The sequence below is a fragment of the Anser brachyrhynchus genome (genome assembly GCF_964034855.1).
Source record: "Anser brachyrhynchus genome assembly, chromosome: 3".
NCBI lineage: Eukaryota > Metazoa > Chordata > Aves > Anseriformes > Anatidae > Anser > Anser brachyrhynchus.
The window spans coordinates 112,585,228-112,610,818 of record NC_137696.1 but is presented as its reverse complement, the minus strand read 5'-3'; the positions used below and the strand labels follow the sequence as shown (position 1 = coordinate 112,610,818).

The 25,591-nt window shown below is 38.0% G+C and overlaps 2 long non-coding RNA genes across 3 annotated transcripts in view; one reads left to right on the top strand and one right to left on the bottom strand.

Moving 5' to 3' along the window:
• Positions 1 to 25,591, bottom strand: part of LOC308193466 — a 134,316-nt gene that overhangs the window by 28,925 nt on the left and 79,800 nt on the right. The window lies entirely within an intron of this gene.
• On the top strand, positions 4,207 to 8,699 carry LOC308193459. 2 transcript variants are annotated; one of them, XR_013949649.1, is made up of 3 exons: positions 4,220 to 4,278; positions 4,863 to 4,993; positions 8,389 to 8,699. It is a non-coding gene; the product is annotated as an uncharacterized lncRNA (long non-coding RNA). The 2 variants fall into 2 exon arrangements; XR_013949648.1 differs by having other exon boundaries at positions 4,207 to 4,993.

The window sequence follows — 25,591 nt, the reverse complement described above, 5'->3', positions numbered from 1 at the left end:
TACACAAGGTTCATTGATTTCTGGCTTCTCATATTTCTGCAAGCATGTTTTCCTTGGTTTGTTGCTGAAGTTCCTGACTCAGCAAATCATATGAGTGTGTAACAGCATAAACTCTTTTGATTTGTTTGCCTGCATAGTGACCTACTAATACGTGGCTTCAAAATAGTGTGGTTGGAAATGCAATACATGGCAAAATGCTTTGAATCAGCTGGTACGTGAAAGAGAGGTAAAAATCCCTGTGCTGCACCTGTCTTTCTCCACATCCTCTTGTAAGTCTGCATCTGCAGAAGTATGGTTATTAGTTCTGGTATTTAGGTTAAAAAATAACCAACTATTCAACTCCAAAGCAAATTAGAAACTATGGGGAAAAAAAATAATGTTATGTCTTGTCTCTATTTCAAAGGAACAGTGCTCTAGGGAAGGACCAGAACATTAAAGTTATACAAACAAAACAAGAGGTTTAATCCAGATTTTACTCTTTTGATTTTCATCAGTGCTGCAGCCTTAAAATGTACATTAAATAATGTAAAAAAAAAAGAGAGAGAGAGAAGCTTGAAAAATACTCTTAGTGCCTTTCCCATCAGTCAGACGATCATTTTCATTAATCAGTTTCTAAACAGTATATGAAGTAGAACACCAGTTAAGAATCTGATGTATAATACCTTTATTTACATTAATTGTCTTAGTCCCCTTTTTAACAGTGCAGGTGACCATAGAGAGCAACACAGAAAGGAAAAAAAAAGTGGAATAATTCTAATCAGGAAAAAAAGCCAAAGGATAAATTTCATTATGAGCTGAATTGCTAAATATGCACAATTTTTCAAATATAAGTGAGTTCAGAGGAGGGCTGCTAAGATGATTAGAGGACTGGAACACCTGTTGTATGAGGACAGGCTGAAAAAAATGGGCCTGTTTAGCCCAGAAAAGAGAAGACTGAGGGGAGATCTCATCAATGTATATATTGGTAAGTATTGCAGGGGAGGATGTCGAGAGGATGGTCTCTTTCCAGTTGTGCCCAGCAACAGGACAAGAGGCAATGGGCACAAACTGAAGCACAGCTGAAAATGAGAGGGCACTTCTTTACTGTGAGGGTGCCAGAGCACTGGAACAGGTTGCCCAGAGAGGTTGTGGAGTCTCCTTCTCTGGAGACATTCAAAACCCACCTGGATACCATCCTGCATAAAATGCTCGAGGTGATCCTGCTCAGCTGGGGGTTGGTCTGGATGATCTCCAGAGGTCCCTTCCAACCTCGGCCATTCTGTGATTCTAAAAATTAAAATTCCTCATAAAGTAAAACCTATATTTGAATGTGTGATTAGGTTAAAAATGCAAACACTGGCTGGACTGGAAAATAATATGCTTTGTTTTAACTATTTGCACTTGGTCAATTATTGGAATTTCTAGATGGTAATAAAATTATGCAAATGAAAAATTTCAAGCACAAAGATTTCTATAGTTGAAATTCAGTTGTTGGCATTATTAATGCCTGGATATTTTTAATAACATGCTTTCAAATTTTCCTAGGGTTATTATAAGACTATTATGAAACAATCCTGTTTGTTGTTATTATTGTCATTATTTTGAATATTAACTTGCATAAACAGTATGGCTAAAGGTACCATACTGCAGCACAAGCACTTCAAAACCTGGAGTGGAAACCTGTCCCATGGCTGAAATTCACTGCTGCTCTAAGCCATCATGGCTATACTGCAGTCAGTGGTGATAAGCAGATTTGCACTGATCAGAGATATTACTAGTATGTAGTCCTCCACCTCAGACAGTTATTCTGAATACATATATATGACTTCGTTTGCTTGTTAATTTATAAAGGCAGGTATTTCCAAATAAGAATGAAGAAGGAACTTCTACAGAAGAGTCCCTGACTACATGAATCTCCCACATCAAGCACAGTGTCAAGATGAGGCCCAATTTGTACTTCTGCTAGCCAAACCAATCATAAACCTCCTGTTTCAATGAGAAAGATTGCAAGCTATATAAGAAAGGTTCAGGAGACACAGGAGAAAGCAGTTAGAGAAAATTGCTTATTGAAATTTCCACAGTTGGTAGTAGCCTACAAAAGGATCATCTGGTCAGTGAGGGTGTAAAGGGGGGTAAGACTAAAAACAAGGATAGGGGAGAAGGAAGAAAATAAAATGTAGGATGAAATTGTTTTGAGAAAGGCTGTGACTGAATTTAGCTATTAAGAGTTAATGCTAATGCTTACTCTTATTTTACTATTTTCCTAAAAAAAAAAAAAAGTAACTAGTAAAATGCATCATTTAGTTCAGCACGGACTTAGATGTTAATTAGAGACTTGATAAATACAAATAAATAAACTATGTAGTATATAGAGTGAAAGAGTTCTCAGCTCTATCTACAAACGCAGTCAGAAAGAGATTCTTGCCTACTGATTAAAAATGTTCCTGGTAAATAAGAAAATGTGTCAAGTCTATTAAGCAAGAAGGGCCACATTGCATCTGCATTACAATGTACATACAAAGATAGCTGAAGTCAGTGTTAAAACTTCTTTGCCCTAATTTGTCTTTGGACAAGGTCCCCAATATTCTGACAGCTAGTGCTCAGAGTAGTTAGAGTTCATAGGCATTAAAAGAAAGAGGAGGAGGCCAGGAGAGCACAAAGCACCTCATTAACTCATCCTGGTGTGTGTCATTGGTCTTTATAAATTATTTTGAGCCACACAGTATCAAGAAACATACTCTCATACTAATTTCTTACGTGTCACTGTGAGGTTTGGTAGATTCACTGGGAGTGACATGTTTATGTCACATCTCACAAAAAGTTTTTGTCATCTGCTAAGAAAGATGCCACTATGTTATCTGCTAAGGAACCCATGCACAGATCATTGTGTGCTTCTTTACTGATTCTTTTTCATCTTTTCTACCTCTTCTAAACTTTTACATGTGTCTAGGTCCTAAAACAAGGGTTTTAGTCCAGAAAGCTCTATTAAAGCAGTTCTTCTCAGTCATGCTGGGAGCGCACAGCATCACCTGGAGGATTTCTGTCAGGATGGTATATATCATTCCTCCAGATCCTTAAGGAAGACCTGGTTTGTAAAATATGACTGTTGCATTGTCTTCTCTTACAATAATTTTTAATTGTTTTTTTTTTTCAACTTTGTGCTTGGTCCTGTCTCTTTAAATGATGGGGAGGCCTGTATAGCTTTCATCTTAGAGGTTCTATCATTTGTTGCATATTTCAAAGTGCTGTTTCAAAAGGATAAACCCATATTTTGATTAATTTACTCTGACATAGTCAAAAAGAAGGCACAGATGTATATCTTTAGGTCTATATTAACCTCCTTAATAGCAACCATGTGCTCAGTTTCACATGTTGTATAAGACAATAAAAGTTAAAACAACCTGATTAAAAATCAAAAAGGGCAAGGGGATGCAAGAATTTTATGCTGATGCCATCTTACACAACTGGGAAAAGGAACATTCTCCATGTTACGCAGAAGTTTCATTTTCTTATCCTTATGTCTTTCCCTTTATTCCACAAATCCCACTGAAAGTGAATGTATTTAAAACAATTTTTACCCTTTGCATTGGCTTGCTGGTATTAAACTTTCTCAGTAAGTTTTCCCAGTAGTTTTTCCCCAGTTTTCATAGTACTTAGTTTCATTAAGACCAGTCATAATCGTGCCTGATTTATTTGAAAGTTTTATTGAAAACAATAAACAATGAACCTAAGGGCCCCCAAAAGAAAAATATGGGCACCCAACATTAAACAATCCTTTTACTACCATATAAGACTGTTCAGATTCAAAAGAAGATCACAGTTAATGTTACTAACAGCAGTTATAAATCTAAAAGAATTAATATAGAAATATCTTCATCCATTATAATTGTGAAGAAAGATTTGAGCTAACTCCAGCTGAAATGGTTTCAGTTGCTTACTTGGTCATATTGTCCTTTCAGTATTCAAAGATAAAGCAATAGAATTGGTGCTTCTGGAAACAGCCCAGTTCTCTGTGCTGTGCTTTATACACTGTTGAGCTAAGCCAGATAAACAAGAACAACACAGCTGCTGCTCATCCTGCTTGATTTCTACATTTCTGCTTTGCCCCCGCCCCTTTCCCAGGTGATTGGTTGGGTACCAGGTGGGCCTAATGGTATATAAGCCGCAGGTGTCCCATCAGAGACCTTTTTCTGCCTGAGCTGCTCTTTGGGGTAAGTGCTTTGTTTTTCCTTCAGCCAGTTGCAGGGTTCTTTAGGTGGGTCAGAGTGTATGGGCTGATGCGTTTCCAAGTTGAGAGAGGTAAGCATGTCTTAACAATTAGTAATGTTAATAATTGGTAGGATCTTTTAGAGTAAAGCAAGCTATATGGTAGTAGGTGCCTTGACTGCATGCAGCTCTTCTTCGGGTAAGTAACTTTTAGAGCATCCTTATGGATAGGAAGATGGTGTTACTTTAAGTGTTTGCTTTGTGGTTCTAGGTCTCTTATGATTTTTGCAGAATTATGGGGCTTACTGTGAATGTGACCTTATGCCTTCACCTGTATGTCAAATGTTATCAAAGTTACAACCTTGGTGTTAAAGTGATGCAGCAGGGTTTAGGGGAAATGTGTCATCCGAGTTCCCTGTGTCAGTGAGTATCTGAAAACAGCAAAAGTAGGTACGTAAGGTGTAGCCTTTTTCAGGGTTAGGGACAGTTTTTTATATTTCTGGAGCTTTTTTTCTGCTGTTTTGATGGCAGTAGACTCTTCAGACCTTGCAGCCTTCTAGATTTTAAGTGCTTGGAATTCCCTTAACAGAGGGATATTTAGCGAAGGTTGCCGGCTAACTTGTTGTTGGGATGTGGTGGGGTACATTTCTGTTTTTGGGTTATGTTTTAATCTCTAGATATATCAAACCATTTGTGTAACTCTCCAGAGGATTCACAGAGAGCTTCAGTATGTACTGCAAGGGGCTTGACCACATAGGTGCAGTATTACCAAGAGACTGAGCAGGGTCACTTTTTTCATCTGTGAAGGGTAAGTCTGTGATTAACTCTGCTGGGGCTGCTGTGTATTCATGTCCTGTTGGCATTTGTGGATCTGAGGTTTTTTTTCTGGCTCTGGTGTCTGTGCTTGAGTCCTCTGCAAGGAGCTGTACTGTTTGTATGTCCATCATGGATATGACCTTCTCCTTTTGTTTCTTGTAGAAAGAAAATAAAAAAACTTATTCTACCCCAAGCACCACTACAGGCTGGTAGATGAGTGGTTGGAAAGCTGCCTGACAGAGAAGGACCTGGGAGTATTGGTTGATAGGCAGCTGAATATGAGCCAGCAGTGTGCTCAGGTGGCCAAGAAGGCCAACAGCATCCTGGCTTGTATCAGAAACAGTGTGGCCAGCAGGTCTAGGGAGGTGATTGTCCCCCTGTACTTGGCTCTGGTGAGGCCGCGCCTTGAGTACTGTGTTCAGTTTTGGGCCCTTCACTACAAGAAGGACATGGAGGTGCTTGAGTGAGCCCAGAGAAGGGCAACAAAGCTGGTGAGGGGTCTGGAGAACAAGTCTTACGAGGAGTGGCTGAGGGAGCTGGGATCAGCCTGGAAAAGAGGAGGCTCAGGGGCAACCATATCACTCTCTGTAGGTACCTTAAAGGAGGCTGTAGAGAGGTGGGGGTTGGTCTATTCTCCCATGTGCCTGGTGACAGGACGAGGGGGAATGGGCTAAAGTTGTGCCAGGGGAGGTTTAGGTTGGATATTAGGAGGAACTTCTTTACTGAAAGGGTTGTTAGGCATTGGAATGGGCTGCCCAGGGAAGTGGTTGAGTCACCATCCCTGGAGGTCTTTAAGAGATGTTTAGATGTAGAGCTTAGTGATATGGTTTAGTGGAGGACTTGATAGTGTTAGGTCAGAGGTTGGACTAGGTAATCTTGGAGGTCTCTTCCAACCTAGATGATTCTGTATGATTCTGCGTATATATGCTGCGGGCTGCTGCTGATTCACCTCCAACTGTGGAGTTCCTTGTAGTGGCAGCTATTACATTACATTATAAGGGACTTTATAAAATAGGATTTAGACTGTTTTGTTGTTTTGTTGGTTTTTGTTTGTTTTATATATAGATAGATAGAAGCGTGCATTATTCCTGGAGTTCTAATCAAGCCTTGCTCAAAATGCATGAGCACTCTCTAAATACATTTTGTGTGCAGATGTTCCAGAAGTAGAATATCTCTTAAAAAGGACAAAACAGAGATGATATCTGTTAAAGTAATGATGCTGGCTGAGAAGTGACTAGTTACAATAATACACTCAAAATTGTCTAAACCACTTCAACGGTGAGCTTCCTGTAGTGCTGGTAAAGTGTATTGGTCTTTAAAACTGTGTATTTCTCTAGCTGTATTGCAAAGGCAGGTTATCAGTAGTGAAGGTCATATTTTAAAAGTGAGATTGTTTCCTGAACCTGTCTACTCTGTCTTGTTCTTATCATTGTCTAAAGGAAATTACAACAATTACTTAGCTGGGGAACTAATATTAAAATAAATATTTGTTTCCTTTAATAATATTCAGAAGGCAGAAGCAGAGATGGATGGTATCTTCTACTTGGTATCTTTCTCTTTCATGCCTTTAAATCAGCAACACCACAAAGGGCTCTGTCAATCAGGCATCTGGGACTGTTGTTACTGTTCTGCATTATCTCTGACTGGACTTTGCAGGAAAGCTTATCAGAACTCATAGTCTATTAATTACACAATCCAACCAAAAATCTTTTCTGGAACTGTACTGATAGGCAATGTGATGCACTTAGATGTTCTAAAAAGAAGTTAATGTTTTTGGTTAGTAGCAGTTGAACAGCTAGAACTTTTTCTCTCACCTATTTACAGCACAGTTCTTTTGAGCCAACAGTGGAACCATTGCATATACTGATCAGTCCAAACAGTTCCATTGCTTTTAATGCATACATTCATATATCTAAGTAATGATCAGCAAAAGCAATTTTTTTCATATTTGGAGTTTTATTCACAGTTTAAGTTCTTCATTATGCCTAGAGGAAAATACGCTTACCAGCCTAACAAAGTAGGACCCTACCAAGCTTCAGAACCCAAGAGAGAATACATATGTGCCAGGGCAAGGAAATGCACCATTACACCACTAAAAGATAGATAATATAAAATATCTATGAATAGTGTTTTTCACAGCACTTTAAGAACCATTAGCAAATTTGCAAATATTATTCTTAAATCCTATATCAGGTGTACAGATTTTTTTCTGAAAAACCGTTAATCTGCTTATTTTAGACTAAAAGGAGAACAGTGACTAATAGATTGGAAAGTATGATAATCCTTTGGACTTGAAATCTACACTTTGTATCGAAAAGACTTTCGAGTTAAGTGAAATTTAAAAAGGAGTATCGTGTGTACACATACTTGGTAATGACTTTGTGATATAAGGGAAGCATAGCAGCTCCTCTTTAAATAAATAAAATCATCCTGATAAATGTTCTGATTATTTATTTTTTATTTTTTTGTGAAATAACCAAAACTTGGCTTACAATACTTCTAACAGATTGTTTCCCTCCAATTAGTCTATTGTAATAATCAGAGCTTAGTTTTGCTGAAAACTCTTCATCTAACTATACCAAACTTTGGCATGTAGGAATGGGCTGGAAATAAGTCAGCTGCCCTACTGATGACTTCAATACAAGAAACTAATTAAAACAGAATCTGTGTTATGTAGCTTGAAACCATCTCCACTGTAAACGTCAAATGAATCAGTTAATTATTAATATTATCACAGAGCCTGAAGGGACATGAAATCAGGGTCCATTATGCTTGGGACTGCATGAATACAAGAGACAGCCCTGAAGAGCCTTACATCAAATAGACAAGTCAAAGTATGGCAAAATCATTGTGATGGTGGAACTGCCATAGAGATTGAATCATTTATTTGCAGGTATCTAGGAAGTTTTTGAAGGTATTCTACGCCATGTTGTGTATCATTTTAATATACATAATATTCATTTTATGTAGCATCCTTAATACACTGTAATCTGAATACATTTTAATAATATTAATGCTCTGCCAGCAGTAAAATGTTGAGCTATCATGCAATTGATGAAGTTACCTCATAGAATCATACAATCATAGGATGGTTTGGGTTGGAAGGGACCTTAAAGGTCATCTAATTCCAACCCCCCAGCCATAGGCAGGGACACCTCCCCCCACTGGACAAGGTTGCTCAAAGACCTATCCAACCTGGCCTTGAACACTTCCAGGGATGGGGTGTCCACAGTTTACCTGGGCAACCTGTTCCAGTGTCTCACCACCCTCACAGTAAAGAATTTTTTCCTTATATCTAATGTAAATCTACTCTCCTTTAATTTAAAACCATTGCTCCTTGTCCTATACTACACTCCATGACGGAGACCATTTCCTGTTTTCTTGTAGGTCCCCTTCAGGTATTGGATGACCTCTATAATGTCTCCCTGGTGCCTTTTTTTCTCCAGGCTGAACAACCTCAACACTCTCAGCCTGTCCTCATAGGAGAGGTGCTTCAGCCCATTTGATCATCCTCATGGCCCTCCTCTGGACTTGCTGTAATAGGCCCATGTCCTTCATATACTGGGGACTTCATAACTGAATGCAGTACTCCAGGTAGGGTCTCACAGGAGCAGAGTAAAGGGGGAGAATCACTTCCCTGAACTTGCTGGCCATGCTTTTGATGCAGCCCAGGATACAGTTGGCTTTCTGTACTGCAAGCACACACTAGCAGCTCATGTTGAGCTTCTCATCAACTAATATCCCTAAGTCCTTCTCCTCAGAGCTGCTCTCAATCCATTCTCTGCCTGGCCTGTACTTGTACTTGGGATAACCCCAACCTAGATGCAGGACCTTGCACTTGGCCTTGTTCAACCTCATGAGGTTCACACAGGCCCTCCTCTCAGGCCTGAATAGGTCTCTTCTCTCAGGCCTGCACAGGTCTCTCTGGATGGCATCCCTTCCCTCCAGCATGTTGACTGCAACACACAGCTTGGTGTCATCAGCAAACTTGCTGAGGGTGCACTCGATCTCACTGTCCATATCTCTGAAAAAGATGTTAAATAGCACTGGTCCCAATACCGACTCCTGAGGAACACCACTGGACTGTAGTCTCAGTACTTCAGGACATATATACTTTAAATCATCAGCATATAAACTTTATGAAGTGTCATTCTACTACAGTAAAAGCTGGAACTTTTGACATTGTTATGAGAGAACTTTCTGCAGTTTTTTTAGACAATTACATGTGTAAAGAGTTATCTTATAAATTCATAACCAATCATTATAGAATGTGGTTCATATTTTTGAAAGAAAGGAAAATACAAAGAACTTTGTTTCCCTGTTGCAGCTCATTGCTTTTACCTGCTGAGAAAGTGTACATATGTGCAAACAAATGCAAGTTAACTACAGGTTTGGTTTAACACTACATGTTTTTCCATATTGGCTGGGAACAGATATGTGTCAAAGTTGGCTATTTCTGTAGCCAGATATCTACTTAAGATCTCATTATGGGACATCATGGTAAATTAACAGCTTTACAGGTCAGTTCAATGTTGCCTAGGAGCCAGTGACCCTGACCTAGATATATTTAAAACGGGCAAACAAAGAAACATCGTTATCAGCAGTAAATGTATGCCCACTACTTGTAAATGGAAAGTTTACTAAAGCTTAAGGTAATTCAACCAAAGAAGAAAAATAGAGGAAAAAAAAAAAGGTGAATTAGAATTTACAGTTCTTTATGAAGAGTTCACTGAATATCCTAACAGCTTAATCTAAAGGGAGGATAACATTAGACATCATCAAAATTTAATTAAAGGCTGGAGGTTAAGTAAAAGTAGCGATAACAAATCATAGTATTTTATGAATTGAAAAGAAGACAATTTTAGCAATGTATATAAATTCAAAGATAAAGATTGTAATATATTGATACAGGATGATAGGTAAGCAAAGTAAGAAATCCATGGCTTATGGAGCTAATGACAGTAAGAACAATTATTATTTGTTTACTAATTTATAAGAATGAAAAAATAGTTTGAGTCTGATAGTGGAGATTTATTTTTAGCAATCTATCAGAAAAGCCAGAAATCTTCAAGTATTTTTTTCCATATTTAAGAAATAACAAGATGATTGATTACATCACACAAGCATGATGAAGTTCTTTACAGCCCATTAGAAACAGTGGAGCATGTCAAACATCTACTAGGTATAAACATTTTTAAATCAATGTGTTTGGTGAAATTGCAAACAGTATTACTAAATGAGCTAACTGTGGATTTTTCTGGCCTACTAGTGCTCATTTTTATTAAGTTTTGAAACACTGAAAAATCCCAAAGGTCAGAAAACTATTGACATTCAAAGAAGGCAAGCAAGAAAATAGCTCAATGGCCCAAGCTTCATTTGCTGTGAAGTAAAATTATTTAAATGTATTTGTCCAAAGAAACCTGAGAAATTTTAAATATACACCTTCACATTAGGTTATTGAAAACATCTGAAATAGCTCTGCTAGCATCTTACAAATTAAGGTTTCCTTTTTTTTCTGCTGACCAGCATAGAATAATTTTGGCCTCTAATGGCTACAAAGGACCTGTGTCATAATGTTTGGACTTAGAAAATGTTATGTTAGTATTCAGTATGATCAAACCCAGCTTTCTCCTCAAACCTCTCCAGGGTAAAGGTTTTTCTCATTAGTCTCTTGCAAATCCTGAATACCTGTGTTAGATAATGTGTTAGAAACTTAGGATATCATTTCAAAACATGCCAAGCTCAAAATCTCACAAAATCTGGTCCTAATAAAATTTCAGATGTTTTGTTTTATTTTAATGCAAGTTAAATTTACTGCTTGGGATGTAAGGCAAGGTAAAAATAGCTCATATTAGTGATTCTAATAATGACTAATATTAGTATACTAGGCTGTACAGATCTGCATCCAAATCTGCAGAACTAGTTCTATTTTCTTTGACAGTGTTTTCACAGTAACTTTTCCTGTAGGAACTCAGTAATTTTGAATTTATCAACAATAGGTCTTACACTAAGCCTTATCTACAAACCAACAATTTTAAAATTTATTATTACTATCCATATAGGTTTCCTTTTTACAGTGTTTTCCCTCAAACATACCCCATGTCTTTTACTAGCCACAGAGTGCCTTCTACATAATACATTAGTATTACATAATTAGTATACATAATACATAGTACGGTAATCTACGTTACTGTACTCCTGCTTCTTAAAGCAGAGAACTGTCTGTCTTTATATTCCCATAATACGATGAGCTGCTTCTACTCTATTCTGCCCTTGTGAGGCCCAGCTAGAGAACTGCATCCAGGTCTGGGGCCCCTAGCACAAGAGGGATGTTGATCTGTTAGAGAGGGTCCGGAGGAGGGCCACAAAGATTATCAGATGACTGGAGCACCTCTCCTACGAAGAAAGGTTGAGAGAGATGGGGATGTGCAGCTTGATGAAGAGAGAGCTCCAGTAAGACTTCACTGAAGCCTTTCAATACTTAAAGGGGGCTTATGAAAAAGATGGAAAGCAACTTCTAGCTTGGGCAGATAATGACAGGACAAGGGGGGATGGTTTTAAACTAAAAGAGGAGAGATTTAGATTAGAGGTCAGGAGGAAGTTCTTCATTCAGAGGGTGGTGAGGCACTGGAACAGGTTGCCCAGTGATTGTGGATGTCCCATTCCTGGAGGTGTTCAAGGCCAGGTTGGATGAGGCCCTGTGCAACCTGACATAGTGGGTAGTGTCCCTGCCTATGGCAATAGGGTTGGAACTAGATGATCTTTAAGATCCCATCCAACCCAAGGCATTCTATGATTTTCTGAGTTTGCCTTTGCTTCAGAACTATCCAACCCAGAAAGAAAGGAGAAATTAGATTGCTGTATGTGATTGTTTATCAGCATCTGGAAAAAAAATCATAGAATGGTTTGGGTTGGAAGGGACCTTAAAGCTAATTTATTTCCAACACCATTGCCATACGCAGGGACACCTTCCACTAGACCAGGTTGCTCAAAGCCCTGTCCAGCCTGGCCTCAAACAATATTAGGGATGGGGCACCCACAGCTTACCTGGGCAACTTGTTCCAGTGCCTCACGACCCTCACAGTAAAGAATTTCTTCCAACTATCTAATCTAAATCTCCCTTCCTTCAGTTTAAAAACATTATTCCTTGTCCTATCACTACATTCCCTGACAAGAGACCCTCTACTGCTTTCTCATAGGCCCCCTTTAGATACCAGAAGTCCCATATGAGGGCAACCCAAGGGTCTTCTACCACTCTGCAATTGTATGCTGTGCTTCTTCTCTATCTTCCCTTAGGATGACAGTGTCCATACCGAGGGGGGGAAAAAAAGGTAGGAGTCAAACATCATTTCCCTTCTATTACAAAAGGGAGGAAAGTTATTTATCATACATACTAGTATAAGAAATCAGTATTTTTACATTGCCCATTGCTGATCTGGTTTCTTCTTTGGACTTCAGTCTGTATACCTATCCTTTTGGAAATCCCTGCTCGTTTAGATGTCTGTTTTAGCAATAGAAATAAAGTTGGATATTAGGAGTTTTTTTTTTTTTTTACTGAAAGGGTTGTGCTGCATTTGAATAGGCTGCCCAGGGAAATGGCTGAGTCACCATCCCTGAAGGTTTTCAAGAAATGTGTAGATGTAGAACTTATTAGCATGGTGTAGTGGTGGACTTCATTACTAGCTTAAAGATTGGCCTAGATGATCTTATATAGAATCATAGAATATCCCAAGCTGGAAGGGAACCATAAGGATCAAGTCCAACTCAATCTTAGAGGTCTTTTCCAATCTGAATGATTCTATGGTTCTACAGTTGTCTTTGAAGACCTTTGGAGTGAGATGCACTCTGCCTAATTTCCATGTTTAATGTAATGAAAAAATCTAGAGTAATTTATTTCGCTCCATTGGCAAAATGCGATGAGATAAATTTGACGGATGGTTTTACAGTTGCAATTTAGGCACATATGAGTTACAGAAGTTAAGCAGTCTATAGCCTACCTTGAAATTCTGAATGTACATCTTCAGCTATCAAGAGTTATCTGATTTGATCTTGAGCACTAAGATTCCCCGGTGTGACTCCTGACTTATTCTGTGCTACTTCTTTCTCCTCAGGAGTTCTTCCACATTACAAACAATAAACAAAAAACTTCTGTCAGTTTGAATGAAACATATGCCTGATATGATATGCTTTGATTCAGCTTTAGAGAATTCTGTGTGTTGTGAAAATATAAATTAATTTAGGTATGTTTAAAAATTAGAAGATTCCTACAAAAAAAATCAAACTCTCCCAAAGTCATTAGAAGACATGAAACATTTGTTTCAACTTCTTTCTTCTGTGCAACAACACTATGAATTAAATTAATTGAATTTTTTCCAGTTACGTATTCAGATATGTATTTTTCAATTGTTGCAACTCCAAGTTGCTTCCAATAACTCCTTTAAAGGATCAGCTGACCCTTTTGTAGTCTGTTCAAGGATAACAGACTTTCCAGTTAAGGGAAAAAAGATAGCAGGAGATTTACTGGTGTACTGGGTCTGACTGGGGTGGAGTTAACTTTTCCCGTAGCAGTTCATATAGTGCTGTGCTCTGCACTTGTAGCTAGAACAGCACTGGTATCACACCAGTGTCTCATTTATTGCTGAGCAGTACTGGCACAGCATCAGGACAAAGTCATACATAAGGCTACTAATGTGACAGAAAGTTACTAACCACAGCAGTGACATTAGCATGATACATCTGGGAGTAGAACTGGGAGTAGAAAGTAAATATTTTTTTGTCTCCTTTCTGATATTGTCACCTACTTACCACCAAGAGTAAATTATTAACATCTACAGATTCCTAAGAGTACTTTTATTTATTTATTTTCCACAGGGTTGGGGTTGACAACCTTTGTTGTGGCAGTTATATTGACACACATTATTTGCATGGTTAATTTTACAGCAATTCAATGTGAGATACATCAGATCAACCTAATACTTAAGGCAAGGGAAGCCTGAATAGTTATTTTCAGTTTATTCTGACAATGATAAAAAAAGCTTAAAAAAAGCTTCTTAAAAAACAAGAGAAATTCAAGGGCTGTTTCAGTGGGACAATTTTATAACCATAAGCTGACTTCAGTTAAGTGATACTGCCTCCCACTGTTAGTTTTGTCTCTAGACTTCTTTAAACGGACAGGTTGTGCTGTGAGAGGGGAAGGTCAGCTGCCTGTATTGGATAAAAGCAGCACTTATAGGCTGAAGTCAAGTTAAAGACACACATCAACAATATGGCAACTAGTGGTGCTGCCTTTGCTGGAAGAAACAATGTCAAGAGATACCATTAAGATCAAAGTAATTATTTCCAAATTTGCAGAAAGAACACAAGAAGCATGTATTATGTTGTTTTTCCTGTAACTTAGCACCCACTCAGAAACACTTAATAAAAGATACTCATAATTATGGATACATGATAGCTTACCAGTATTCTCAAATAATTCTATTTTTTAAATACAAACTGTCTCCAAAAAGTTCTGATGAGCTGTGATAATTTTTAAGCAAAGTGGGATGTTCTTGTGGGACAAGATCTTCATCCTATTTTAAAAAGACAGACAAGTATAAGATTGTCAGTATCATATACCAAGCGCTATTAAAGACGCTGGATGTATTTGTATTTGGTCCTGAAAGTGTTTTATTATTGACAGCCTATGCAATGCAGTATTTAGTGTGTAGTGACTCCTAGGGGCCATTTAGAAAAAGTGAATGTCTTTTGTTTGAGTACTTGCTTCAAAGTTTTTTTTCCCCTAAAAGGGAGTACATTTCTAATTTTGGAAATTATTATTACAATTTATCTGAAAACAGTGAATCCCATCACCTGGAGGATTACCAGTGACAAGATGCAAGAAACCATTCAATAATTTCAAATTCTCTAGGATAGTAAGCAATATTTAATTTGGTTTTTGTCTGGTAAATCAATATACTGCTTCTAGTCATGGTCTCACCATGAAGAAAATATAATCTAGATTAATCAAATAGAAATATGAGATATGGCTCCAGCCAAGTACCAAGATACATTATTTAAAACTCTAGTGAACTTCTTACAGACATTATCAGGGAATTTTTAAACAATAATAAGTCAGTTTCAGTAAACAGGGAGATAAACCAAAAATCACTGTGGTTGTGTAGGGGAATTGGGGTTTTTTTTTTTCCTCTCCAGTTCTTTATGTGCATCTTTTTCTTTTCTTTGTGGTGGTGAAGAAGAACGGTTTAGACTTAGATAAAAGGTGCAGATTCAGATTTTATTCCGTTGTAACACTCTATTTAAGGGCAACATCCAGAATATATGATTCTCCTCACATCATTTTCATGATGATTTTTTGGGAAACTCCAGGTTAACACTCACAGGAAAATAAACTTATTATTTGTGGCGGCATTTTACTTTCTGAAAGGATGATGTAACTGCAGTCCGGCTGGCTTTTTTTTAAGGAAAGAATTCATAAGGCTAGGGAAGTGTTTTGTTAAGAATGGGAGAGGATAAAGACACATTCTTTATCATAATTCATATCATAATATCTCCAGAAAAGTCTGTCTAGAGGAATGAAACTATACTATTCAACTGTAGGATGCAGGAAGTTAGACTCAATGGTCCTGTGTTCTATTCTTGGACATATCAAAAGCCAGTGATTTTTTATTAATTAAGGTTTAATCTTGAGGAATTTACCGTAAGACAGTCTGAATGAATTCTTCGTTCTGAAGAACTGCAGATGTCGTCATAAAGAAACAGGAAATTGCTTCAGAATATTATAAAGTCAAGAGAAATAATGTCACCTAAAATGTTTCCAAGGTTCCTACCCTTTCTGGTCATTCTATTTTTCTAGCTGTTGGCTCTGTTTCATGTTCCTTCATGATATGTTAATGCAAGCAATAAATACTGTACAACTCACATCTGTTATATCTATGACATCTTTTTGAACTGAAGAAATATCTGTTCTTTACATAAAAAATGACATAGTGAAAATAGGAATGAAAAACATCTCCCTAAATTTTAAAGGGTTTACTCTTTGATCTAAGAAAAATTTCCATTTCACTAAAGTAATATCAATATCTGCTCAGTCTATGCTAGATAGAGTTTCATGGTATATATCAAATATAGTTGTGGTTCATGGCCTAAGCATTTCTGTCCTTTCCTCTGTGACAGAAGGCTTCATTTTCCATTGGGGTAAACAGTCTGGATCTTTGAGGTGAATGAGGAGTATACAGATTGAGAGAGAGAGATTTTGCAAAAGTGAGTTTTCTCCCACCTTCCTGTCTCCTGTCTTTCTCTACTTTGGTACATCAGGTGCCAATAACAATTTAGAACTTTCCCTGTGACCTTTAAAATTACACTCCCAATACTTTCTAGTGTTTTTAGCAATGCAAAAACAAACAAAAAAATGTAATTTTAAGCTAGTTTACGTTAGGTGTAGGAGAAGAGTTTAGTCAGGCAACATGTTCTTGTTCAATCTATTCCTTCCAGTGTGAAGGAATTTTCACATACAAGGATTGGGCACATATGTGTTAGGTAGTTTTGCAAAAGAGAGCTGAAATAGCTTTTGCTACAGAAGTGCATCTCTGCACAGAATAAAGCAAAAGCCCCCCAAGCAAGGTAAGATACAAGAGCAGCTAAGATCCTTGTCAAGTATGATCTAAGATTAAGTTTTCCTATTTTATGCTTTACTTTGGAGGCACTGCTTCCAGCTTTGTAATCAAGAACATAACTCTGTGCTGCAAGGAAATGTATGAGTTTTATTTTGAGCTAGAGGGCTTGAAGTGGACTCAAAGGTCTTTACCAGGCACCAAGTCTGCTTCTCATATAGATACAGCAAATAAATAAATAACCTGTGCAAAAAAACATGTTTTGCTATATTTACGAAGACAGACTGGAGAACTTTAGTTAAGTTCTTAGTAAGCTATAATGGCTCGGGCAGGGGGGCAATGTTAGGAAGTGCCATCTGACAGGGATGTTGTAATCTGGAATGGGTAAAGGGGAAAGCTATTAGGAAAAGCTCACAGCCAGAGGACTAATTCTCATTAAAGTAATCAAACTGAAAAGAACTATACTTAATATATTATAAGCTTAACATTAATGAAATGTGGCATATAAAAGTGTTTATGAAGAGAGCTTTGTTACAAGACTTTATCAAAAAAGAAAGACTCATTCATCCCTGAGTGGTATCAGTATAACTTTATTTATCTGAATTTCTGTTATCATGGGAGCTTAATAGTGACATACCCCTTGGTAAACAGTTCTTGCATTACCTTGCTACTTCCCAGCTGGTTTTGGAACCATGCATAGCTTTTTTTTTTTTTTATCAAGACACACAAACTCAACTCCTCGGTCCAGGGAATGAATTGCTACTTCATTTTTTCCTCCTATTCTAGAAAAACCTAGATCATTTTTCTTGATTATTATTATTGTTACAAGAAGTAGCTACTGCAGCAGAAATGGCAAGTTGCTTTTCTCTGCTTCATACAGTCTCATATTTCTAAATATACTTTAATCAGTTGTCCTCTTGCAAATAATAGCTATAGTCTTATTAAAATACTGCTCCTTCTAAGCTTGTGATGGTTAACATTTGTTAATGTTAATTTGTTAACATTTTGTTAACTCTGAGTTCTTCTCCAGAAGTGTCAGACACCTTCATCTCCCACTTAGTGAAACAGGATTTGCAACCATGCAGCATCTCCCCAAAAAGGCACATGCTGAATCTTGCAAAAAAAAAAAAAAAAAAAAAAAAACAACCACACTTACAAGAGGGGGGGAAAAAAAAGAAAAACTGCTTACATCCAAACAAAGCCTAAGAAATTTTAGCAATGAGCCAGTGCCAAATTACTTGATTTCATTCAAATCCTTGTTCAATTTACTACTTGAACATGAAAGACTACAAAACACACTTTTCAGGAGATCTCTGAAGATCCTTGACTTAAGTTAAATGAGAGCAAGTGTATATTTTTTTAAAGATGTAGTGGGTTTATGTGGCAAGGTTTTGGTGGCAGGAGGCTGTAGGAGTGGCCTCTGTGACAAGAGTTCAGAAGCTGCCCCATGTTAGATAAGGGCCAGTTTCCCCTGGCTCCAAAGGGACCCGCCACTGGCCAGAGCTGAGCCAGTAAGCGATGTTGTTTGCACCTTTGTGAGAGCATATTTAAGAAAGGGAAAAAGAGACTCCTACACAACTGCAGCTGAGAGAGCGAGGAGTGAGACCCAGCCCTGCAGCCCCCAAGGTCAGTGCAGAAGGAGGGCAGGAGACGCGCCAGGAATGCAGCAGAAGTTCCCCTGCGGCCTGTGTAGAGGCCCCTGGTGGAGCAGGCTGTCCCCCTGCAGCCCACGGGTCCCACACGGAGCAGATCTCCACGCTGCAGCCCGTGGAGGAGCCCCCGGTGGAGCAGGTGGATGTGGCCTGGAGGAGGCTGCGGCCCATGGAGAGCCCCCGCAGGAGCAGGCCCCGGGCCGGAGCTGCAGCCCGTGGAGAGGAGCCCACGCAGGAGCAGGGGGCCTGGGGGGAGCTGCCGCCCGTGGGGGACCCGTGCTGGAGCAGTTTGCTCCTGGGGGATGGCCCCCGTGGTACGGAGCCGTGTGGGAGCAGTTCTTGAAGAGCTGCTGCCTGTGGGCAGCCCCCGCAGGCTCAGTTCGGGAAGGACGGCATCCCGTGGGAGGGACCCCACGTGGAGCAGGGGCAGAGAGTGACTGTGAAGGAGCAGTGGAGACAAAGTGTTAAGGGCTGACCGCAGCCTCCATTCCTGGTTCTCCTGCACTGCTCAGGGGGAGGAGGTGGAAGAGGGTGGATTGGGGGGGGGGGGGGGGGGGGGGAAGGTGTTTTTAGTTGATTTTCTTTGTTTCTCACTTCTGTAGCTAGTTGGTAATAAATTTAGATAATAAATATATCGGTAATAAATTTCTCTTATCTCCCATTGCTGAGTCTTTTTTGCCCGTGATGATAATTATACAGTGATCTCCCTGTCCTTATCTCAGCACTTGAGCCCTTTTCATCATATTTCCTCTCCCCTTTCCATTGAGAAAGGGGAGTGAGAGAGCAGTTGTGGTTTTGGTGGAGCTCAGCTGTCCAGCTGGGTCAAACCACCACACTAGATATGATAAAATTTACATTTACAGTTCTTATGAGAATCTGAGTTCTCCTACCAAAGAATAAACAAAAATGGAAAGAAAATGTATTGAATTCCCTACTTAATTCCTGTAATCAATACGTTTCACAATAATTTCTCATAGAACATTATCACAGTTGCTTTCTTTCATGCTTGACAAAACTTGGCAGATTAAGTAATTTTGTCATCTCAAAATCACAGGAGGTGTAATTATAAATAAATCAGGATCAGGGCTGGGCAAAGATTACAACTTCTAAAATTCCAGAAGTGGAATCTGTCAAAGCAGAAGCCATAGAAAGGGACTGTATTTCCTCAATCATTTATGTTTGACATATGTCAAAGATTCACAAGGTTAAATGCATTTATATCCATGAGGCAGAGAACTGGAAACACAGGGCCAAGCCTCCACAAATCGTGTCACCAGGTATGACAGATATTTTTGAAGATGATAGCCTGGAAGAATTTTTTCAGAGTCTGGTTACTAAGCAGAGAAAATAAAATTGCATTCTTCCACCCACTCTCCTGCTCTCAAGTACACTGTTTAAAATTTAAAAGTATGTTCTGAAAACAAAAGACTGTGCAGCAAGTGATGATCTGCTCTAAAGAAACTTTCCCCTAACTTCACCAATTCAGAGAAATTTTATACTGTGATATATGAACACAACCTCCTCACTCAAACTTCCAGTTTTAGTTTTATTATAAATTCTGCACTGTCAAAGAGACTTCCACAGCTTGTTAAGGTAAATTATTTGTAATATGCATACCAGTCCTACCCCATATTGCACTAGCTGACCAGCCCTCTGTAATGGGTGCCTTGGGGAAGACATCACGTTTGAGTAGTTAGTGATCTTGGGCAAGCCACATATGCTCTATTGAGCCTTGTACTTAAAGCTTCAAAAGCCGTAACATGAGCAGCTGCCATATAACCAAGCCTCTGTATGCAGCACTGTAATTGAAGGTGCTGGATGCTCTGGGATGATCAGTGCCGAGCTCTAGGGGGATGTCAAGAAAGAGATAACATCCCATCCTGTCAGGAGAAGACACAGTTTTCTTTGCTACACAAAGCAAAATGCACCACAGTGTGGCAGGGAGACAGAACCTCTCCGCAGATGGGATCTGCCCAGTGTGCTGTGGGAATTCACCCAGGGTCCATTCAATGCTGCACAGAAGCAGAGTTCCCAGCATCTGAAGGAATGAAAGATTTACTTGTGATAGCAAGTAGTATATAGTATATATAGTTCTCTTCTTATTTCCATCTTATTATTAAAGCATTTTTATTACACTATTTGCTGTTGTGCCCTTCTTATTGAGATCCAGAAAGAATCTTGTACTGTCCGCCCCCCAGAGCAGAGCATCCTCTCAGTCATCCCTTTGCCATCCACCCCATGACATGGATACCTACAAAATGGCACATCTGAATCACTGCAGCTTACAAAGGAGGAAGCAATTTCCATATAGCCAGGTGTTGTGTTAAAGGTTAAAGTAATTGGGAGAGATGCCCAATTAGCCATTATATGTCTGGTCACGTTCAGTGTACAGAACTATCATGATTACGGATTCACGAATAACATAATACACCCTCAATCTAGTTGCATTCCATGAACTACCACAGCCACACTTAAAGAGTTTGATCGTGTTCAGTGAGAACTATCATGGCTAGGTTTAATGAAATCTACTGCAATTTATTAAAGCAATAGGTGCACAGGTTTTTTGGGTTGCCCATGATAAATTCACTCTCTGCAAAGCACACTCAAATACCAAAAGTATGAGTAACACAACCTGGCTATAAACGCATTAAAAGGCACAAAGACTCTATAGAGATTTCTAAGTTTCCTGGGAAGGCACATGGTATGACCAAGTGTTCAGATCTTACCCAGAGGCATCCCAGTGTGGGGGGAGATAGACCAAAGTATAGCATTTTGTCAAAAAGATGGCAGGCCATTGGGCCAGGGTAGCAAAAATGAAGTTTATCAGTTCTGATGTACCTTTGAGTTCCCATCTTATCACAGAGCGTGGCCACGGTGTCTCCACTCTGCTCCACTCTCCATACAGTTCCTCTTAAAGTCAGCACACCAAGTTCCCGTGGTGTGGCCAACATCTAAGGTTGGAGGCCTAAGGAACTTCTGTGGAATGCAGCTACACTACGCCCTGGAAGCTTCTTAAATGCTGTACCTTTTCTGTAAAATATGAATATAAGCTTAATTTCTAAATCACCTCAGGCAATTATTCCACATCAGGAAAGCCAAACACAGACAGGTATAACTACCTCCCCTGTTGGTACAAACAAATGGAGTTTTGCTCAGTTCTTTTTCTAGGAATTTGGATTGTGAATATACCTTCAGGATATCTTCAAAGCTGGTCTAGTGACTCTTTTCTGCTTTTCATCCCATGTTTCTCATTGTTTCTTAAAGCTGTAATTTCACAATAGCCCTGAACTGGTTTTAAGGCAAAAATGCCTTATTCTCAAAAACAGATAGAATGTTTTATTTCTACTAATTGTACTTTCTTTCAAATAATTATTCTATAAGCAAATGTTATGTGGTTAAACTCTTTCTAACTATAGTCTCATTAAAATGCTGCCATTATTTGGAAAGCTGTGTGAATGGAAATTATTGACATCAATTCATTTCTAACAAATCAGTATTATAAAAGGCAGTGTCATAGCTGACACTAATTAACGCTTATTTTTACCATTTCCCCAGAAAGTCAACATAATGAATGACTGTAACCTACCATTTGCTATTTTATAAATTGTAACTTCCCTTACCTCTAAAAAGAACAGTGTAAAATTGTGGTAATGAGATGTGCATTTTATAAATAGATGAATAAATAAATAAATAAATAATAAAAGTAGCAAGCTGAAAAAGTTTAGGGTTGAGGTTATTGTCATAAAAATAAGATGAGGGTATCATCATAAAAATCTTAAAATCTATTTAATAATAATAATAACAACAACAACAACAACAATAATGCAAAGGGGCCCAACCCTTTTGATAGTTTTACATAAAAATAAGTGTTTTTCCCATTTATTATTTTATTCTCTGGTTTTGGGTGACCTGTTACAACATTAATTTTACACAACAGAATTTCCACTCATTTATCAACAGCTGAAGAATTTGACAGAAATATTCAAAGAAAATTTAAAACAATGAGAGACGAGGGAGTGAAAGTGATGTGACAAGGCAACCATCTAGGATGCAAGATAAGTTTGTGCTTGTGATCAAAATTAAGTCAATCCACATTTCATGTAATGTTTGTTCACTATCACACAGTGAAGAGTTTTAAGAATCTGTGTTTTCTCCAATGTATAACAGAAAAACAAAACAAAAACAAAACAAACAACACGTTTATTTTAATTCAGGTGCATGTGAGGGGAACCACTTTTCCTGACTAATGCCGAGAATCAGCTGTTCCAGAACAGGTTTAAAGTATCCTGCAGTTCACTGAACCTTCAACTCTCTTGAGGGTCGCAGTCTCCAGACCAACCACTCCAGCACCTTTCATTAAAGTCATTGACCCCCACCCTCAGCATGCCTCAAAAAAAAAAGGGGGGGGGGGCAGAGTAGGATTTTTTCTATGTATTTGGAAGCCTCAGAAATTCCATAGCTAATTGGGTTTTGTTCTTCCTGCTTGCTCTCTAAAATGCACCTTTCTCACAACAACTATGCTAGTGACAGCGCTAGTCTAACATGAACATTTTACTTTAGCCCAATTATTTCCTGTATATAAGATTTTATAATAGCAAGCTAGTGTAGAAGCATATACTGGAAAGCCCTTATTATATACCATGTATCAAGATTAATTATTGCACTTAGCCTAAAGCACATCAGGTTATTCTCTGCTATCATTTAATTATCTTCCTCGTTATCTTTTAATTATCCCATTCCCTACTACTGATAATATATGTAGCTACTATTCTGTATCTTTTCCTTTACACAGAACACACACTGCTTTTGAACTGCAGCACAGCTTGTGCCAAAGTTTTGTAAATGCCACCTACGTTAGAAAATCTTTTCTTTAAAACCACAGATGTCATCATGGTAGAATATCATCCACACAGTAACTGATCAGAGTAAACAGAGTGTTTAATTATTTTATGAGAATTTTTATAATCTGAAATGTTACCCTGATAATTGCTTTTCCTTTCACGTATGTTTTGTCATGCATTAGGCAGAATATCATTATGTGAAGCAGTGGGGATTGACCTTTCACTCACTGTTCAGTCATTCCCTCTCCAGTTGATAAGAGATCTTATCGGATAGATTTTATAAGAGGAACACACACACATGCTTTTTTATTATTATTATTATTACGGAGGATGTTTTGCCTAAGCTTCTTTTCATTTTTATTTCAATAAGAATCTTGAAAAGTAACAAAACCAAAAAGTCTGATTTCACAGGAAACCACAAGAGATGGTTGCTTGGGCAGTACATGTAAAATTTTATCATTCTTTGTTACAAAAGAATAAATTAGCAGAAGTAAGAGAAATAAATTAGTAGAAATAAGAGAAAGCTGGATAATGGTACAAATTTTTAAACTCCAGTGATTATTCAGTGTAAGTTATGCTAAAATACCAATTGCAAGGAAACTAAATGTTGTGCTTCATTGAACAACCTGATAAGGTATATAGTGCAGTAGATTATCTGTTTGTTGTTAATTTAGCCAGAATGGTATGCTTCACATAACAAAGGGAATAATATGCAATAAATAAACAAACAATAACAACAAAACAACAACAACAACATCAATAATAATAATAATAATAATAATAATAATAATAAAGCACAAGAGGTACCTCTTCCTAAAAGCTTGCATAAAGTTCAGGCAGAGATAGGGCTTTTGCTGAAGATATAAGTACACAAAATGTGCTTGCCTGATGAATTATAACTATTAACACTCTATCAAATATCATTAATCAAATATTTGGTATCAACAGTGATCTGATAACCAACCCCTGCTTCAACTGTCAACTTTTTGTACCAAACCTGAAAGCAGCTAAGGAGAGTTGAGGCTGAAGAGACTCAAGAAAGTATTGAAGATGGGCTGCTACATTTGTGTTTTCCCAGATGTATGTCTATTTTTTGGCAAGCACATCAAATTGAGCATATCAAAAAGAGATACTTGTTCATTTCTCTAGAGTTTCCAGATGTTTAGTACCTTGCTGAAAGCCACTTTGCTCTACAGAAGTAATTATGACACACTGGAGTCTATATGTCAGCACATTTAACTAATTCCACACTCCTTGCTCAGAAACATTTTTACTTTTTTTTTCTTTTTCTTTTTTTTCCTGTAGACCAGAGTTATGCAGGGAAGGGATCTCATTTAACCGTTTGCTTTTAAATGGAGGAAGATGCTGCTGAAGAATATAATGTACAGTATTAAAGAGAAAATTCTACTTAGCCCGGACATTGGTTTGGGTAGCACTTGACATCAAAATATGAGGAGAAAAATGTAGTTCAGAATGTTTTCACTTGTCCCTCTAAAAATAATTACATGTGAAATTGTGTGCTACAGTGGCACTGCTTTTTGTCAATTAGTGTAAGATGAAAATGCTTGTTGAATCCAATTCTGCCTGGGTCTATGCTAATTTCATGGTATGTTTCCAGATTATATCCTTCAGTTTGACATATTTTGTGAAATGTTATATGGCAACATCTGATTTATTTTGTTAGAGTTGCTACCTAATGAGAAAAGTAATCATCCCCACTAGCCTTTGCTTTTAAATATCAGTTCCCATTAGAGACATTTCTGAAAACCCTTGCTGCTCTTCAGTTTGTTAAGTGGAGATTTTCTGACTGAGAAAACTTTCTAAATTCACACATCATAATTTAACTGAAATAGAGTTGCTTTCTCCAATGTATGTATTTCCCTTTCTACCTTTTTTTTTTTTTTTAATAGCTTCTTTTTGCTGTTCAGATTTAAGCAAAGTTTCTTCTCTCCTGCTAGCCAATTATTCTCATTTGGTTGATTCTGCAGAGGAAGTACAATCAGTCCACAACCTGTGATGATGCAGCCATTGCCATGACAATACCTCATCAGACTTGCTTTATGGAATGAGCTGTCAAGATTTGTTGTAAGCCAGAATATTCTTCAATAATATTTAGCACTTGTAACTTTTACAGAAATGTACAGATATTAAACAACCAATCATTACACCAGTCATGATTGATAGAGTGCTATTATCTCCCTTACTCTACAGAGGTTTTCCAGTATTACCAGTAAGCCAGCTGGAGAACAGGGTCAAAAGTTATAGACTCCTACATCCTAAATTTATGCTAAAGATATTATTTTCCTCATTTAACTATTTCCACAACATTTATAAATGTAAATGTTGCAAGACAATTGCTATCATAGTCTAATGTTACAAGAACAAATTGCTGTGCTATTTTTTAAACAAAGGGGAAACTAAAGGACTACTTCAATGAAATTTTCATGTAGACTGATAAACTTTAAATTCCTGCCATTGTATTTTACCA